Source organism: Myotis yumanensis, unplaced genomic scaffold (assembly GCF_028538775.1).
Source record: "Myotis yumanensis isolate MYYU_CA2020_CCGP unplaced genomic scaffold, mMyoYum1.0.hap1 SCAF_6, whole genome shotgun sequence".
Taxonomy (NCBI): Eukaryota; Metazoa; Chordata; class Mammalia; order Chiroptera; family Vespertilionidae; genus Myotis; species Myotis yumanensis.
Genome location: NW_027223757.1, coordinates 5,622,747 through 5,643,065, shown reverse-complemented (window position 1 = coordinate 5,643,065; position 20,319 = coordinate 5,622,747). Strand labels below are relative to the sequence as shown.

Genomic DNA, 20,319 nt, shown 5'->3' with positions numbered 1-20,319 from the left:
GTCACCAAATAGCTCATAGTTGAACCGAGTCATTCCAGAGCAAGTCTAGATGAGGAAGCGTTGGGTCCAGGGCCCCCCTCCCACGGGTTCTGACTCAGGAGCCTGAGGTGAGGTGGAGAAACCGGTGGTGTGAGTGACAGCCACACCACCACCTGCTTGGAGAAGCACGGTTTATGAGCTGGAGTCTCTGGTCACACATTCACATCGTCATTAGCGCTTTGAGCTGCTCCCCACGTTCCTCACAGCCACAAGGTCAGTGGTCAAAAAAGACTGGGTCATCCATGGACACACACCTTGAACACCCTTCCTCTGAGAGGGACCTCCTTTATTATGAAACTAGTGCCAGAGTGGGGCCTTCCCATAGCAAACTCCAGGTCAGCACTTCCATTTCACTTAAGGAAGGTGCACGTAGAGTCTGTGTGACTTACGCCAATTCCATGTCCCACCCCCCTTGGTGGACACCAAGAAGAGCCACCCCTCACTCCCCATGCATCACACTGCCACATGTGGGGGGACCCATATGGACCCCCTAAGGAGCCCCCACCTCTTTCCCTGGCTCTGTAACCCTCCTCCTCCCATATCTCCTCCTAAGGTTTCTGTCCCAAACTCACCATTTCCACTGTTCTCCTCTGGATCCTCTCACGTTCTCTAAGACAGTTGGCAACCAGGGCTGCCATCAGCTCACACGGGATTTTATGTGAATTAGAAAACAGCACCCCTCCTCAAGACACTGTACTTCCAGCGCATGAAAAATTGTCACAAACGCTAATTTTGCTAGGACAAGTTCCTACTGACAGAAATTTGCCCTGGTAAATATGCAACTATATTGTCTGTAATGTGACTGGCAGATATAGAGATTAGTGATGAATAATGATGACAGAGAGAGAGAATCTCCAGTTTTCTATGCTACCCCTGCACACCACAAGGGGTGGCCCTAACAGATACACTTTGGGGACATTTGTGTCTTTTGTTCATCAGTTTCTACTCTAGGCCCCAGCACTGGCATTTCCCACTGCCAGGGAGATGGAGGTGGGATAGATCTTTCCATGATAATTATGACTTACATCTCTAGGCAGAATTCTATTTTTCCCTAACTTGCTGCCTTGTGGGTGGAATGTTTGGAATAAGTTGGATTACTGGGTAATTAGTCTTTTTATAGGCACCCTATTTACGGGGGGAAAAGAATAGTGTCAGTTCAAGTTCTCACTCTCTAACTAGAGAAAAACGGAGGGTGGATGAAATCTGCATAAACACAATGGCAAAGAAATATTTGATCAGGAGGTAAACCGTAGTGTACGGGGATGAGTAACAGCATCGGTAGACATGCCTGAATCTACGAAATGAAGTGGAGAATTAGCGCAATCAAGCCCACTCTCTTTCCTCCCTCCCTTCTGCTCCCACTCTCCTCACTTTCAAAGGAAAGTGCTCCATGAATAATTGAGGCAAGGGGATTTTTTCCCCTGAATAATTCAAGAAATTTGCCTCAATTTTCCTCTTCGCTTTTCACTACATTTACTGTGTGGACTCTGACCACATCTACATAATAAGACTATGCTGCTACTGCACAATCAACAAGGTATATTTTTTTCTTGCCTTAATTTTTCAATTGACTACATAACAGTCAACTGTATCAACCATACATTGATCTGGTTTCTTAATGGGGAAAAAAAAAAGAAGAAAAGACTGGACTAGCCACTCGGCCTTGTCTCCACTCCCCTCCCCCTTATCTCTAGCTGCCAGAGCCAGGGGGCTGACTATTTCAAAGCAATGAGCAGAATTATCTCCAACTATTATATTTTATTACGCTATGAACGAGGTCGGCCTGTCCCTTTATAAATCAATAGGGTCAACTTAATTATGGAGAAACTGGACACAAAGTGATGTAAGAATGCTTGCAAGCGACTTTTGAAAGCCAATAAAAACGTGATTGGCATAAGACCCATTACAAATTCTGCGTCAGAAATTTGGTTTTGGATTCAGAAATGGCTTGAGTCACTACCAAATGCCTTGTCTCTCTGTAGCGACCGCAGCTTACAGGGTGGACCAGTAATTTTTCAGAAGCTAGACCTAGCAGGCACATAGATTCCTGTTTACATGTATTTACGTCAATGAGAAGGTATCTATGTAGTGACGTTCTCATTATTTGGAAGTGTTTCAATATGTTCGATGTGGTAACAGCTATTTCAATGCATCTTTCGCTGGTGCTGGTATAGAATTCAGGGAAAGTTCCCCACGTGATTGTTTCTGAATAATTCCTCCTCGCTAGCTAAGCACTCACAAGACATGGCCCAGAGGCTCCCTGGCGACCACACAGCCATAACTGTTGACTCAAATGGGACCGTTTCCTGCAGAATGGCAGAGATGTGCGCCCAGACCCGGATGTGGCTTGCTTTCCATTCCCTCACTGTATTAATGTGGCATGAGCCCCAAGTGAAAATCCAGCCTGGCCCAGCAGGGGCCGGAGGTATTAAATATCGCCATTGTCAATGTCTGCACGGTATTTGTTGACACTTGGCCACTGACTCGCTGTCCTAGAGTTTAATCTCCTGTCTCCCACACCTCAGTTTCTCGTTATTTTGCTCCCTACCATCCCATTTATTTTTAATTCAATTTCTTTTTTTCCCCGACTCTTTCCTTTTTTTCCCTTCTTTTCCTTCTTTTTGTTATAAGCACCTGTTTTTCCTTTTCAGTCCTTCCCTTTTTGTTCACTATCCTCAATACACTATTTGTGCTTGAATTTTCTTGTCGGAAAAATAGTTCTCCACCCTGGCCCAACCCTGTTACACAGGAAAAATAGTTTTCCACCCTGCTCTGCTATCAGAAAGGCTACTCGAGTCTTCAATCCATTTTGAGTTTATTTCTGTATAAATTGTAACATAGGCTCTTTTGTCCAGTTTTCCTATTTGTTAAAGAGACTGTCCTTTCAAACCATTGTATATTCTTGGCTCCTTTGTCAAAAATCAATTGCCTGTAGGCATGGACTTATCTCTGGACTCTGTTTCTATCCCATTGACCTATACCACTTCTTTACGCTACTGCCATACTGTTGTGATTACTGTAGCCATGCATTATAGTTTGAAATCGGGAAGTGTGATGCCTCTAGGTTGGTTCTTCTTTCTCAAGATTGCTTTGGTTATCTGGCGGCTTTGGGATGTGTTAATGAACTTGTTGAGGAGAGTTCTTTCGAATGCATACGTATATCAAACCATTATGTTGTACACTTTAAATATCCTACCATTTTATTTGTCAATCATATCTCAATAAAGAGGGGGAGAGGAATCTTTTTCAAAAGGTTACATAGTTCACTGACAGGGATGGTCCTCCTTTAATCCAACACACCTCCACCTGCCAACGGGGAAGCGCTTCCCTAGCTAACCCTCACCTCAGCTCCCAGAGGGCAAGAGCCATGTGCACCCCCAGCTCCCTAGCAGTCATGCGTGATGGTTAAAGGCATAGACTTCAGGGTCAGATAAACCTACACTGGAATTCCAGCTTCGTAATCTCCAGCAAGTGACATATACCCCCAGCTGAAGGATTGAGTTCCTCCTCCATGACCATAATTGTTGCTGTTGTGAAAATTAAATAAAGCCATGGAAGAGAAGCACTAATAGAGCGCCTGGCGAACCCTAACCCTGACACAACAGCCCAGGGAGCACTTCCATGAGCCCAGCAGGGAGCTAAGCAGTCCGGTTGCATCATCCGGTTGCAGCAACACTATGGGTTACATATTTCATCACCCACATAAAAGGAGGCAAATGAACACCTGAGTCCGTGCTCCGTGAAGACCGGACCGGCAGTCACCCCCGTGAGGGCTGGGCCTGGTGAGCACTGCCTCTGAGCCAGGTGCATGCATGATGGACCGATTCCTCATAGCTATCACTCCTGCATCCCATTGGTGGTGGCTGTCCCAGCCACTAGGGAGACTCCTCTATCTGCTTCATCCTTGTAGAGACTAGATCGGGGGTTTGATGCCGAAGGGAACAGCAGCCTCACACGTGCCAACAGAAATGTGGCACCACATTAGGGGCACCAGGGGAAGACACCAAAAGGTTCATGGGGTGCAAAGCAGAGGAGATATGTCTGGTGAAGGCCAACCAGCCAGTGCTGCTCCCCTGGGCGGCTCAGTGGTAGCTCCCAAATCTTCACCTCGATGGTACCCCCAAAACAGCCCGGCATAGTATGCAGGCTTCTGCTACTGGCAAATACATTCTCAACATCACTCACAGTAGGATGTCTTTGAAAGTTTAACCTCTGGTCCACTACGGCCTATCCTAAATGGGCAATCAGACCTGCAGGTATTAATTAAACTTATGGTTCTATTTATTGTAGCACTCTGGGGATTGAGCAGACAGCAAATAGCAATAAGTACTTCTGAATGTTCTCTTTGGCTTAATTACTGTTCCATAGTTAGTCCATCAAATTGATGTACAATCAACAAGGCTGTAGTTACTTACACTACTCATTTAGAGTGAGACTGTTCCAGGGCTGCCCACATCTTTCTTGTAGCATCCACTGAAGAATCAAAACAGGTCAGGCCCGAGGAGGCCTTCCAGCCAGCCCATCACCTGTCGGTTTGGCAGGGAGCACCTCTCTCCCTGAGCCAGCATCTTTTCTTTAGCCAGAACCTTAGCACTGGGCCTCTGATCTAATGGCATCATCAGACCCAGCCCAACCAGGACAAAGAGAAGGGCAGTTACCAAGCATCCCATAGTTTTTAAGCCTCCAACGCAGCCAACATAGATAATTAAAAGCATAGATTCTTGAAATCTAAAGGGACTTTCAAGGTTATCTAATTCAACCACGTCATTTTGTACAAGAAGAAACGAAGACCAGAGAAACAAAGTGGCCTGAGGAGGTCACACAATGACTTAGGAAGGGAATCTTGGGTTGCAATAAAGAGAGACCTACTCAAGCCAGCTTCCTCAAGTAAAGAGAGATTTATTCTAAGGGTACAGGGGACTCATAGAATCTGATTGGGGTTTCACAGGATACGGAAAGTCACCAGCCTCTCATTCCTGCTTCTTCCTGCACAATTGTCCCTTTCTTTTATCTGCCAATTCGTATCCCTTATGACGTCACCTTGCATGTGGCTTTGAGTTGCCATGGCACCAGAATCTGATGCACCTGCATATGACCATTCAGCTTCGATGCCCAACACCTTCTAACCATGGGGTCCATGTCTCTTCAAATTCTGCAAATTGTGAATTTTATTGGCTCCTCTTGGGACTAGAGTTCAGACATGATACAGTGAATTATGACCAGGATGCTTGGGCTTTGCAGGCCCACCCTTCAGCAAGGATTGGGAATGGGGGCAGTTCCAAGAAAGGAGAATGAGACATACAGACGCCCAAAGTTGTGGTAGAGCCAACACTAATATTCAGATTTTCAGCTCTGCATCTAGAACCCTTCCATATTATATCACCTCTCGACTTCAGCCCAAGGTTATCTGTTGTAGGGGAAAGAGAGTTTGGGGCTAGAATTATTTAGAAAGCGGTGGTTGTATCATGGTGGCCTTGGAGCAGCCATATATAAAACCAGAAGAAAGGAGGCACTGAAGTTACCTCATATATTGAATATCTATCCATAAATACAATTAGAGAGAGAACATTAAGAACAAATAAGAATATTCAAAACGCCAGCGCTAGACTTCCTTCTCCATACTTCCCATGAAAGCAGCACGTTTGGTGGTGGTAGAGGCCCTTCTCCAGGTCTCATAATGCAAGTGGTGAACCGAAGGCCATATAGTCACCATCCCCTCCCAGCGGAACCAAATCATGATATTCACATCTCGTCCCCCAGTATCTGAACTACTTCGATTTGCTATTACTGTTCAGGAAGGAACAAAAGGAGTTGTTTGAGATTCCGATTTTAATTACCTGTGTCCTCCCTCACATTAGATTACATTTTCTTCTAATGAGTGAAATGCAACATGCAACCCTTGCCCTCCTGTTCCTCTCTTGCCTTGCCTCTTCCCTTCGACTGCCTCTTTCCTTCCACTCTCCACGCTACAGGGAAACTGGGAGGAAGCTTAAATGAACCCATGCAGGTAGTGAAGAGAAAAAAAAAAGATACACATTTGGGGCTAGAGGTCTGATTATTGTCTTTAAGGAAAGTCATGTCAGTGGAAAGGTGGTGAGTGGGGGTTAGGAGTTCCAGCTGCAGGCCTGGGGCACCCAGCTGGGTGGCAGGCAGGCTACTCTCGTTCCTGTGTGTGGCTTCGTGGCAATGTGCTATGAGGGAACTCTTGGGCCTCTTTTCAGACAATCCCAGCCCAACCGTCACCATCTCTGGTCACTCCAGAAGGTTCCATTCACACCCTGGAGCACACCACAGCCTGCCACCATCGTGGTCCCAGGGAGCCTGGTCCAGAAAGCAGAATTTCCTGTTCGGCTCCTGGTGCCGGCACCACTAGCTTACGTAAGCCATTGACGTTCCCACCCCCTTTCCCCACCGCAAAGCAGGGGATTTGGACCAGAAGCTCTTGATCAAGGTAGTCTCAGCCTTTACAGATGTGAGGCTCCTTTGAGAACTCCAGTGCATGCCGTGGACACTCTCCCCAGAGAAAGGCACCAACAGCTCAAGGGGTGCAGCACTGTGAAGGGGTGCGCCTGGCCTTCTAAAAGCTCTCCTTGGACCTGGCAGTCCTGCATAAGCCTTCGGTCAATGTCCCTTGAACTAGACAACCTCTAAGGCACTCCCAGCTCTGGGCGTCTGTGAATGCCAATTACCCCAAACCTCCCTACGGAATAGAAGCACCCCAGCACTCGAGGGCATAAGAGATCCTGGCTCCTGGCTCCTCCTTTCACAGACGGAGAAACTGAGGACCAGAGAGCTTGGACCTGCCGTCTGTGATCACAGTGTGTGGGGCCGGGATGAGAACCCGCGTCCCCTGACTGCCGGGCACAGGTGCCACAAAGCACTAAGCTCTACCCCAACTCAGCTCTCTGTTCCCAGGCATTTGTTGCCAGGATCCCCCCTCCATCCGCCCCCCCGCCCCCATCCCCTTGACTAGAGAGGGCTGGTAGGGTGTGGTCAGGCATTCTGTGTACTCCAGTGACAGAGGTCGGAGGCCACCTTGAGATGTATTGGTTGCCACACTGGCCAGCCCCAGGAGCCCAGGGCCAGCGAGTGACCAGTGGTGGCCAGCAAAGACACAGGGTTTCATTTCCAAGGGCAGACAGAAGTGATCCTCATACGTCGTTCCCAATGGCACCATCAGAATTCCCCCGACGCCCGCCGGTCTGGAAAAGGCCTGTGCATTCTCACTCCTCAGTGAGCGTTGTTGCTTCAGGAAATCGCAGTGGGTTCACCTGCCCCGTCTCGCCTGAAAGCTCGGGCTTCTTGATAACAAAACTACGGAGTCGTGTCACATTCCATAAATCACACGAATGGGAGGAGGGCTTGAAGCATTTTCTCAAGTTTGTATAGAGCCCAGATCTTTTTTTCTTTTTTTGCCAGTCGCGTGGAGCAGTGGGTGTCTGGGTGGGTGGATTGAGTGACACGTTCGTGAGAAAGCTCCCTCCCCTTGCAGAGCTCCTCAAAAAAGGAGCCAGAGAAATAGCACTCGAGAAAGTGACAGGCGGATCATGGAGCCCGGCTGCTGATGAAAACGAGTTTAAATCTGTCAGGATCCTGAGTCCAGCACCTCCTGGGACAGAGAGGAAAGCGCACAAGCCTGCTAACCTGCGTTGGGCTGTGTCTGCATTTGGGGGAGCCCGTTTCACACCCTTCCTCCTCTCCTCCCACACCCTGCGGCCAATAAGGAGACCAGGAGACCATAGCAGCTATAACGCACCTCCCACTTGTCCCCTCCAAAGGCCCCCCGCGGCCTCCCTGCGCTGGCTGCCAAGGGCTCCCAATTATCTCCTCTACCTGCCACATCAGACAGTGAGCTCGGGGAGTTGCCAGGAATTCGGAGTCTGAGAACACGCCACGGCGGCACAGGCGTGACATGAGAACAGATGGGAAACTTCTCAGGAACAAAATGTGCGCGCACACAGAAACGGAGTCTGGCTAAGAAGTGTATATTCACGGTGCGGCGTGCAAGCCTTCAGGCCCGGGCTCAAACCTGACCTACTTAGGCGGTGTTCTTATTTATGTCTCAGACGGAAAAGCTGTATATTTAGCAAACGAGGACTCTCCACCCCCATGCCCACTGCTTCTCACTTACAGAGCCGGGCGATGTTCCCTTGTTAAGTTTCCCCCAGCTTGTCTCCATAAAAGTGGATGTATAAGTTAAACACTGTCAAAAACCCACGAGTCCAGGAATGTGCCTGAAAGCATCCAGACTTTCATTGCGTGTGTGAGCTCATGCTGCTTCAACGATCAACAGCGCGGCTACAGTTAGTTCCTCCATGTTTGTTCCTCTTCTCTTAGTCCACAAACCCTCGGCCCGGCCTGTCTGCTACCAACGCTGCGGTTCAGGTTTACTGACGCTCCAACGTGCCAACTGCGCACATTTCCACCAGGAGAGCCGAAGTGCGCAAAGTGAAGGATGGAACCGAAGCTACCGTCCAGCTGACGCAGCCAAAATAGGCATTCGTTTCAATTATCAGGAGGAAGCCTTTGTAACCTTCACTATTAGGATAATGACCTCAACCCTCAGCCTTCCTACGTGTAATCAGAACCATAAAGTTTTCACCCTTTATAACAAGCAGCTGCCCCCAATCCTTTCTGAAAGGATTGAGCATAGAAATCCTAAGTCCGTGGTTGGCAAACTGCGGCTCTCGAGCCACACGCGGCTCTTTGGCCCCTTGAGTGTGGCACTTCCTAAGCCTTAGGAGTACCCTAATTAAGTTAATAACAATGTACCTACCTATCTAGTTTGTTTAAAAAATTTGGCTCTCAAAAGAAATTTCAATCGTTGTACTGTTGATATTTGGCTCTGTTGACTAATGAGTTTGCCGACCACTGTCCTAAGTGATCTCCATGCACGTAAAGGACACACTGCAAAAGGGAATGCCGATTCCCGCAGCCTCGCTTAAAGGAGTCCTCCCAAGAGAAGCTTCTTTAGCAAAGTAGGAAATTCAAGGATGTCCCATCCGGCAGATTCAGGCTCCTCTGGGTTTTGTTGGAAGCAGAAGAAGTAATTTTAGGGATTCCAGGGCCCACAGTTTCCATGCATGCTGGAACATATTCTTTTCTTCCTGATAAATTTGCTAATCCCACCCCTTATTACTGGATAGGGAAAAGTTGAATGAATAGGATGAGAGAGTAAAAAGACATAATATGAGGTCTTGCCCGGCTGGTGTGACTCAGCGATTGAGTGTTGACCCAGGAACTAAGAGGTCACTGGTTCAATTTCTAGTCAGGGCACATGCCCAGATTGTGGGCCTGATCCCCTGTGGAGGGCGTGCAGGAGACAGCCATCAATGATGTTTCTCCCTCATCGATGTTTCTTTCTATCCCTCTTCCTTCCTCTCTCTCTAAAAATCAATAAAAACCTATTAAAATAAATAAATAATATGAGGTCTTAATATATTATGTGCTTTCTCTTCCAATTTTCAACACAGGTCTATGTTCTGTATTTAATAGCATGATTTTATCAGCCCAGCTCCCATCCTCTCAATTAAGCAAACGTGTGGGGAGATCCAGGGTGTGCTCGTCCTGTGTCTTCCAACACCCACATTCTCCTGAGCTGTGGCCACAGGAATCAGATTCTCCTGCATACAGCACATGGCCCAGAGGCAGTGGTCACCATCATCACCATCACCACCACCATCATCATCATCATCACCATCACCACCACCATCATCATCATCATCGCCATCATCACCATCATCAACATCGCCATCAACATCATCACCATCATCACCATCACCATCACCACAAGGACCCTCAGCAATTATCTCACCTGAAAGGATGACTTTTATATACATGCCTTCCTCGGCCTCTTGTTCCCTCCCTGCCCTAGTCCTGTCCCAAGAAGTTGCTCTGGCCTGAACCTGAAGCCCTCCTCTTTCCTCTCATAAAAGTAAGAGCTCCACTTGTAGGTAATATGGTTTACTGTGCATCAGCATCCTCTACTTCACCAACTTAGCTCAGCAGGGTTAGATAGAAATAAACACTTGCACCCAGATTATTTGTTATCTCCTGCTCACTCCCAGGTCATGTGGGACAGAGCTCATTGGGACACAGAAGGACCCTTGAACCCACTCCCACAGTTCCAGCTAACAGAGCTTTAATGCAACACCAAGTTCCAAGTTGCCCACACTTCCATGGGAATGATACTGATATGAGAATTAAATTAGGTGGTGCTTGTGCACAGGACTCAACAAATGACTGGCACAAAATAGACAACGTTGGAAGAATATTGCTATGAACTGAGTTGTTCTCCCCCAAAATTCACATATGATGGTAACTGGAGATGGGGGCTTGGGGGAGGTGATTAGGTTTAGTGTGGTCATGAGGATGGGGCCCTCGTGATTAAATTAGTGCCCTTATAAGAAGAGACACCAGCGAGCTTGCTCTCTATCTCTGCCATGTGAAGACACAGCAAGAAGACAGCCTTCTGCAAGCCAGGAAGAGACCCTCACCAGGAACCTGACCATGCTGGCACCCTGAACTAGGACTTCCAGCCTCCAGAACCATGAGAACGAAATATTTGTTGTTTAAGCCACTAAAATCTATGGTATTTTGTTATTGCAGCCTCAGTAAACTAAGATAAATAAGTTCTCATCTTCATCTACCTAACCTCTTCTTAGCTCTACTTTCTTCTTTTTCCAGCTGTTGCCAACATTCCCACATACATAATTCCATGCTTCCAAGCTCTTTTCTTTCCGGAATCAGTCTGAATATTCTGACCTACACTGAACTCAATGACTGGCCAGGAACCTACTAGGTGCTTGAGGTATGAGGGCAACACCTTGTAAGACCCGGTGCCCTCCAGTTAAACAACTGCCTTTGGTGCCCCTGGGAGCTGCTTGTGGTCTTGCTCACATCAGCTGTGATGTTGGGTTCAGAGAGCAAAGTAAATGAAATACGGCTCTGTTGGCTTCTGCTCCATTAGGAGAAGGAAAAATCAATGTTTGCCAAATGGAGAAGGACAAAATCAATAGCAAAAGAAATTTTATTTTCAACCTTCCAAGGGAGTATTACAAAGAAGAGAGAGTGAAAATTATTATTATTTATTGATGTATATAGCACCTTCTGAAAGCCTCCAAGTGTTTTATGGAATTACAAACTGCCTTTGCCTCTGCTGCGTCCAGACTGCTTTGTTCTGCTCAGACGCATGGAAGGGGGGCATGCAGGAAGGATTAGGGCAACACGACACCCACCACCCGCAGTTACGGAGCCGATTCCTTCAAGGTGGGACCTCACTTATGAAAAACAGAAAGTAATGATTAGCAGAGGCCGGCACACTCTAATCTTGTGGAAAGTTCCTGAGGAAGAAGCAGCCTCTAGATTTTCGATGGCGCCCTCCTATGTGTGGTTTGGCAGAGAGAGGAGAGAACCCTCTCCCGCCCTCCTCTGATGCTCCTTTGTTGGGACAAGCCGCACATTTGGAGAGAACCAGCCACCTGCTGCCAGCATCTTAATGCAGTTCCTGGCAGAGGGGTTTGATAGATAGCTTCAAAGCCACGAGTGTAAACTACTGAACAAAACTTTCCGGAGGATGAAACGTCAACAGAGCGAGGCTGCAGGAAGCAGGGCTCTGGGGGTTGGCAGCTGTCTGAGACATCCACAAAGGGGAGAATCAAAATAAAACCCTGCAAGGGGAGAGTGGTTTCAACTCTTCAATCTCCTCTCGCCTGGTGTTTTCTCATGTGAACTTTGTAATGATGCTCTGAGAGAGGGCAGGACGTGTGAACCCCGTTTTACAGAAGCTCGTAGAGTGTAAGTGACTAGCCCAACCTCAGTCAGCTGTTGATTGACAGAGCAAAAGATGGAACCTGGTCTCGTGGGTCCTCAGTCAGAAGGAAGATGAGAGATTAAGTAGCTCAACTTTCTGCCTCAAACAGGGGTCCCCCACACACACACCCCAACAGCATCCCCAAGAAGCAGGCAAGTCCAGGGGTGAGGAACTCATAACTTCATAAGAATGGCATTCACTCTGTAAGTGACTGTTTGATATCTTGATTATTAAAACCCAACGGTCAACTCCCTATAGTGTCCTCTGGTTTCTCCTCGCTGTGTCACCTAGAACTTTCTAGTCTCACTTCAACATAGGAAGGCTGCTTCTGAAAGACCACCACCTAGCCTTTAACAAACATCCCCAGTTCCCTAAAGAGTTGTTCCTATTTACATGATTTCCAGAGATTTCCCTTCCTACCCTGGACAGTTCCAATTTGTCTCTATTACATATTAAAATATTATACTAAGAACCCAACAAAAATTCTGAATATCATCTGACATCATGAGACAGTAAGACAGTTTCCTCCCATTTTCTGGAAACTATTAGATGTGCTTCTGGAGAAATTATCATTCACACTATGGACTTCAAGTGACCTACTCAAAATCTAAATGCTTTTCATAGGAACTGCCAGTTTCTACAGCCACCCAGTCCCCACCCTGTAACTGCAATACTGATTTTTTTAAACCTTGCAGGAGGACTTTACATTTAGAAGAATTAAGTTTTCTCGTCTTACTCACACCCATTATTTCAATATATCACGTTTTTATGTCTCCTGATTCTGTCTTCTCTCACACTATATTTATACTGCATAGATTTGCTGGTCAGACTTTCCATCTCTTCATTTAAATTATTAATATATTAATTCAGTGGAATAGAACCTAGAGTTGAGCCCTGTAACAGGCTCTGGGTTAGTTCTCCTTTGGTTGGTGCTAGCTCATTAATCTGCACTCGTTGGTCATTCAATTAAAGTGAATTTCCTCAACTAGTATTCTTGGCAGGCACTGCTCTAGGGTCAGCCCCAGGCAATACCTACTTTAAGAAAAAGAGGGATGACGTATGCAAAATACCCTGGATCCACTATTTTGCTATCTCCTTTGCTTTTTGTCCATGGCTCCCGGGCGGGCTTTGCCTCGATGGGCCCTATTTGGTACCCTAGCGTCCCCTACAGCCTGATGTCCCTCCCTCCCGTCCCTGTCATCAACTTCCCCCTGAGCTTGGATGCTCCTGGCTCCCCATCCCAATGAACCAACTTGCTGGCCGTAGACTTCAGTTCCTGCTTGAACACTCTCCCCTCAAACCAGCTGACTACTCTGTTATTCCCTTTGCCCTCTTATGGTGTCCCTTGACCCTGAGGCCCACCTCACACAGCTTCATCTTGTCTACACAAATATTAAAACTTTGTCAAAGTCCTGAATGAAACTGAGATCTACCATTTCTATAGCATTCCACTATCTATTGGCCACCTTATCACAAGAGGAAATAGTATGTGTCCACAGAGTAAACTCCTGTGTGGACTTAGCTCCCTCTTCTTGGAAACTATCCCTCTCCCTCAGACACCGTCCGCATAGTTTTCACATTGTCAGTGTGATTCCACGCCCAGCCTCAGCCCCTTAGTCCAGGTGGACAACTGCCCCAAGCTGAGACAAACACATTTCTTCTATAGGAACTAGAGGGAGAAGCTCATTTCTCTTAGTTGGACACAAGGTGGAGTGCTTGGGAACGGGGGGCCGCCACATTTATAGTCTTGTGGGCCATGGGGAAGCCCCTGCTGGTGGTGGAACAGAAGACAGAAGTAGAAGATCGAGGGCACAGAGCCAACGGGCCAAGCGAATCCTAAAAGTCCAAGACTCTGGTCCCTGTTTCCCTTGAGATGAGCCTCATTCTTCTCTTTTGGTTTCATGAGTCAGTCAAAATCCTTCCAACAAATCCCCTTTTTGCCTAAGCTCGTTTGAGTTTAGTTTTTGTCATTTGTCACCAAAGAGTCCTAAGTGATACAGAGAAGGCACTAACCCCACCCCCGGAGCCAGCCAATGCCCCAATCCCACCAAGAGCTTCTTGACCTAAAAAAGAAAGATAAGTAAATGAGCATATCTCACCTCACCTTCCCTATATGAGGTGAACCAGGGCCATTGATAACAACAGATAAGCAAAATCTTACATTCTTTAATTTTCTCAAACATGTACCAACAACAAAAACAATTCCCTTTTTTCCTTTTACTTTCTTGATGTCCTGTTTATAGGAAAGGAAAGTCCCTCTACCAGGCCACCATCCGGATCAAGGCAGGGGTGTGGGGGGTGTGGGGGACCTGAAAGACCAAGACAGCTGGGGTGCCCGCCTGCTTTGGTTGCTTCCAGCTGAACAGTGAAGACTTTTCCAGCTGAACAGCCCGCTTCACACGACACAATGTCTCCTCATCCTGTTCACCAGCCAGGCAGGTCCCCCCCACAGACCTGAGACACCCACTTTTTATTATGCTTCCTGGTTAAGTCAAAACAACTTCCAAAAGGCAGGTAGGAAAGCAACGGAATAAGCTCTAAGATCAGTGAGATTCACAAACACAGACGACAGCTAAATACAGAAGGGTCCGTCTGCTCAAGGTTAACGAAGGGTGCTCAGAATCTGCTCTTGAGACCTCAGTGTCACCGGGGAGCCACTGGCCTTCCAGTCCAGAGGAGGGGACTGTGCCTCCAGACCGGCCTGGGCATTGCTAAGCAACATGAGCAGGATGCCCGCAGCCCGGAGACTGCATCCCAGAGACTGCAGCCCGGAGACCACGGCGATACTCCCTGCAATGTTCTTGAGGACCTGCCAGGAGAGAAAGCCACGGCTTGGATTCTATGGACCTGGAGCAGATGTGTAGCATAAATTCCTTACGGTCACCATCCCTGTTTGGTTTATTGTTTTTTCCTCCTGGCATCTTCTAGAATCAGGACCAGCTAAATAATTTGTAGGGGTCCTTGTTCAAAATTTCTCAAGAATTTCAAGATGCGAACAGCAAAGCATGAAGGCACCCACACGGGTTGTGCAGCACGAAGCCGTCCTTGTCCATGACACTTTGGCCATGACTTATGTAAAACAGATGCTTGTTAATGAGCCAATGACTTGATTAACCGGGGCCAGAATCAGAAGGAAGGGGGAGAGAGAGAGGACACCCCTGCTTCAAGCAAGCAACCCACTTTTATCTTCGGGCTTCTGCTTGAAACTCGGAAGAGAGGGGTCCGCCGTTAAAGTTTGAGGTACACTGCCCTATGGAAGGCCCATTGTGGAATTCGGAGCACAGTGTCACTTTAACCAGGTTCTCACTAAATCAGTTCGGGTGTGGAACGGACAAAGCCATGAAGACAGGTGATCAGGGAAACCCCTGATGCGGCATATAATTTTAAGTGTCTTTTACAGCCTGCTGTTCACTCACAAAGAACCTGTGAGTCCAGCTGGCTCTGCCCACCCTCTGCGCGAAGCCACCTCTGACCACGTCACTTTCATGCTCCTCACCAATTCTTGCTTTTCACCTGTGGTCTCAGATCCTATTATTAGCACCTCCTATCGAAGTACCTGCTGTGGGGCTGTTACAGCAAAGGATCGATGGGTCTCTGGGGAAGGAGGGACGCACTCGCCGGAGGCCTGCAGGCACCTTGACCGGCGCTCTAGAAGCCCTGGGTGGGAACGCTTACCAAGCAGTTTCTGAGAAATGAGTGCAAATTGCAGGAAACGGGGTGTAAATTAAAGGAACTGCCTGCTATAATGAACGGCACAGGAAATGGAACGGGCCTGGAAAACAAAAGTGTAATTTATGAGGAAATAACAGCGGGAATAATGTAAATAATGGCTGTTCGCAGAGGTTTCTATTACTTGTGGAACTCGGGCGGTCATTAGGCAAGGAAGTGCTTATCCAAATCCAGAAAGCTTCTCTGAAGACAGGGCTTCAGGATGTCATACCACCTTCGGGAAAGACCTTAATGGTGTGATGGTTGTAAGCTACCTAATGGACCAGCGGCGTGTCCTTGCTCCTCCCACTGCGCCAGCGACACCTGTGAAATGTGAAGGAAAGCTCTCTACGCTCTGCTTCCTGCTGCTGGTGAACTTCACTCTGGACTGACCCGCCTCCGCGTCTCCCTCTGAAGTGGTCAGCTCCTGCCGACACGGGCTCGCTGAGGGCCTCCCTCTGAGTACAGCTGTTACGGTGTTCTCCTGCGCTTCTCCGTGAGTCAGTTTAGCCAACTCATCCTCTGCAGCCTCACTTTTCTCTCTTTTGGAGCAGCTAGCCTCGCAACACGAAAAGAAAATTACACGGAAATGCAGTGAGCTCAGGGTCTCTGCAGAAACGGACACACAGCCCTCTCAGCAATGATTAGCCCTCTCACGGGAGCCCGTGCTCAGACAAGGACCTCTTCTGATCACAGAAAAACAACTTGTATTTTTAGTTCATTTTTTTTTGCTATAAAAACCGGGCTGATACTCACCCTGCTAACCCTAACTCCACCCCATCGCGAAGGGATTGAGGGGGTGACCCAGAATAGAGGTGGTGGCGAAATGCAAACTCTCTCTATACCAGTATTTCTGGAGTTCCTCAGGTCCAGATTCCAAACCACTGAAAGCTGAACAAGTGCTTAAATGTAGCCAAAAACAACATGAACAGCAGGTGTATCTGCATCTCTGTGTTTCCTCCACCTGCTGATTCTTGGACCGAGAAGTCCTGCTAATTCACACAGCTCCCGCTCCTGCCTGGCCCTCCAGCTTCTATTGCTCTTCTGTCTCCCGGGGATGGGGGCTTCGGTCACACACTCCGGACTGTGCAGAGCCTGCTCAAAGGGGTCTCCCACCGGCTCCAGTCCACCAGCCCGCCCGCCCTCAGGTGGGAGCAGTGGCTGCAGGCCCACGTGTCCCGCTCCATACGGAGCTGCCTTCTCTGCTCCCGCCTCCGCGGGGCGGCCTAAGTAAGGTCCAGGAAAAGAACCTGCCTCCCCCAGAAGCTGTAACTCTAAACACCTAAAACAAACACTTTTACACACTGAACAACTCAAAATAAGAGCCTGGAACAGCACATTCTAGAACATTTTTTATTGCTGAGTCAACAAATGGTCAAAGGTTAAAAATTCAGTTGAGCAGAACTTTCTGGTCTCGTCTATGGGTGTTTTACGACCCTGCGAGGGACGGGTGACTGGCTCCCTGGTATTTGCAGGCTGCAAAGGCAGCAGTGGTGACATTATTTCTACACAAAGGAAGAGAGACTAGCCTCGTCCTTGTTCTTCTCTCCGGCCAGCACAGGTATCCTTCTTTATAATTACTGGGGCGATTGCTATTACGGCCATCATTCTCACTATTTACTATTATGGGTATTTAGAGGCTCATAAAAATGTGAGCTTCCTCGATGCTTAAGCAGCACGCGAGATAAATCAGAGGCTCGGAGGGTTGGCTGACACCGGATGAAACCTGACTGGCAACAGCTGGATTGCTCTCTTGACTAAATATTTACAAAAGGCATGATTATATTGCTGAGCGAACACTGTGCGAATATAACAATTTATCAATCATCTTGTTTAACACCAATCCCCACAGGAAGGGCTACATTCCCACTTAACAGTAAGAAGCTACTGTATAATAATTAAGTTTCTTATTTTCTCTTAAGGTTATTTCAGACATGTATGCCCTTGTTACTTTTACAAGAGCACATTCTAGACCAAACAAATGTTTTATAGGCAAAAAAGGGGGGTGGGGGACCACGTTAACTCTAAATCTTAGTGCACACCGAGTCCTCTGGGGTTAGCGTGGAGAAGGGTGGGCGTGTTAAGGCAGATTCCAGGGATCTGGTTGCCAATGGTGCTGCTAATCTTGAGAGTATGGGGAAAATGAAAGGAAAAGCAAGGGGCTTTGGGTAACCTATAATTACAAAACCACATATATACACACACATATATATATATACTAGAGGCCCAGTGCATGAATTCATGCAAGGGTAGAGTCCAGCCGGGCCGGCTGGGAGGAGGGGCCACAGATGGTTGGTGGGCTGGCCCCACCTCCTGGTTGAACTCCTGGTCAAACTCCCAGTTAAACTCCCGGTCAAGGGGACAATTTGTGTATTAGCCTTTTATTATATAGGATATATAAAATCGCCAAAAAATGCTATCTTGGATGCATAGTTGAATGACAAAACCACTTTAAAATGCAAGGAAGTGACTAGGTAAACAGTCGGGTAATGGCAACTTTTGAAGGGACAGAGTAGTGATGGGGACAAGGTACATGAACCCTTTGGGGGTGTCTGGTAAAGTTCTATTTCTTAACTTGTATGGCATTTATAAAGGTGTTTGTTCACCCTATGAAACTCATATTTGTTGGGGGTGGTTGGTTTTCTGGATCTGTGTTTTATTTACAAAAACCAAGGTTAAAAGAAAACACAAGTCTCTGCAGAAAGGTACAAATGCTATTACTGTGTAAAGAATGGGAACCTCTGAATTAGGTCCTGATTTGCCACACACACAATAAAAGAAAAAAACAAAAACAAAAAACTGTGGGACTGACCACTCTGAGCCTCAATTTCTGCTTTGAGAAAAGGTAATAATAGAACCTAAAAGTTTTGTCAGTCGAATAGGGATTCAATAAATATGGTTGTTTTCTTCTTCTTTCTTTCTCCTTGTTAAATATTTGCTGGAATGATCACCATGACGGAAACCATGTAGAGTTAGTGAAAATTTTAGGAAAATAAACTAAATTTCTGTTCAGAGCCCAAGCAGCTAGAGCGGGCGGGAGGCAAGGCGAGGTGAGAGCCGCACAGGGCCCTCTGCGGTCGCCTCAGCATGTCGGACTTGGATGAGTTCCAGTGGCAGCTCCAGGGGAATGAGCAAGAGCGGGACAAGGAGAACCGGCACCGGAAGCGCAGCCACAGCCGCTCACCCAAGCGCCGCCGCAACCGCAGCCACAACGGGGACCAGCGGAGCGCATCCCGGGCCAGGCGGGCAGCGAAGCAAAGCTTTGAGCAGGGGCGCTACAGAGGGGGGTGGATTGGCCCGGCCTTGAGCACATCACCCGCTGCAGTGCAAGGCCATGCGAGCTGCGGGGCAGGTTCCAGCCACCGCCCTCCTCCCCACCATGACCCCGGATGGTCTGGCTGTGACCCCTGTGCCGGTGCCGGCTGCCGGGAGCCAGATGACCAGACAGGCCTGGTGCCTCTACGTGGGCAACATCCCCTTTGGCATCACTGAGGCAGCCATGGTGGACTTCAACGCCCAGATGCACCTGCGGGGGCTGACGCAGGCCCCAGGCCACCCGGTCCTGGCCGTGCAGATCAACCAGGACAAGAACTTCGCCTTCCTGGAGTTCCGCTCAGTGGACGAGACCACCCAGGCCATGGCCTTGACGGCATCACCTTCCAGGGCCAGTCACTGAAGATCCGCAGGCCTCACGACTACCAGCCCCTGCCCGGCCTGTCGGAGAACCCTCTGTCCGCGGGCCTGGGGTCGTGTCCACTGTGGTCCCGGACTCTGCCCACAAGCTGCTCGTTGGGGGCTTGCCCAGCGTCCTGAGCGACGACCAGGGGAAAGAGATGCCGTCCTCGCTCGGGCCTCTCCAGGCCTTCAACCTGGTCCAGGACAGCGCCACCGGGCTCCCCAAGGGCTACGCCTTCTATGAGCTCGTGGACATCAGCGTCACGGACCAGGCCATTGGGGCTGGACGGGATGCAGCTGGGGGACAGGAAACTGCAGGTCCAGAGGGCGAGTGTGGGAGCCGGGCCTGCTGAGCTGCCAGGTGCAGACGGGCGGCCCCACGGAGGTCCTGTGCCTCCCGAACATGGTGCTGCCGAGCAGCTGCTGGACGACGAGGAGGACGAGGAGATCGTGGAGGACGTGCGGGACGAGGTGCCCTGCTGTGGAAAGGCCTTTGTGGAGTTCACCTTCGTGTCTGACTGCCAGAGAGCCATGCAGGGCCTGACAGGTCACAAGTTCGTCAACCGAGCAGTTGTCACAAAATACTGTGACCCCAACTCCTACCACCGCCGAGACTCTGGTAGAGGCGGGGGGCGGGGGGGGGGGGGGGGGGGGCTGGCTGGGGGCTCCTCCTCCACGCCCCCTCCCGCTTTCTCCTCCAAAGACAAGGGGCAGAGGAGTGAGAGCAACTGGAATGGCAGCAATTAAGGGGAAGGCGGGGGAGGGTTGGGTGGGATGGGGACTGGGGAAGTGTGCACCCGGCCCACACAAACACGCACCCACAGAGGGAAGGGGCCCAGAAGGGGAGGGGTGCACAGCAGGGTGGGGTAGGACCCTACAGCCCCTCCCCAAACAGCCTCTCCTCCCTTACACCCCACCCTCGCCCTCCCCTTTTCCACTGTAGGGACAGCGTGTTTATATTTTATGGCCAAACTATTTTGAATGTTGTTGTCCGGCCCTTTGCCCTGCCCTCTCCCTTCCCAGGTCCGCAGCTCCAGCCCTTTGGCCTCTAGTCCTCCCCTTGATTTCTTAACATAGTTGGTTCT

At 48.8% G+C, this 20,319-nt stretch overlaps 1 pseudogene; it reads left to right on the top strand.

Annotated features, from left to right (window-relative positions):
• Positions 1 to 18,646: 18,646 nt before the first annotated feature.
• LOC139012808 (splicing factor U2AF 65 kDa subunit pseudogene) lies at positions 18,647 to 19,981 on the top strand (annotated as a pseudogene).
• The last annotated feature ends 338 nt before the right edge of the window (positions 19,982 to 20,319 follow it).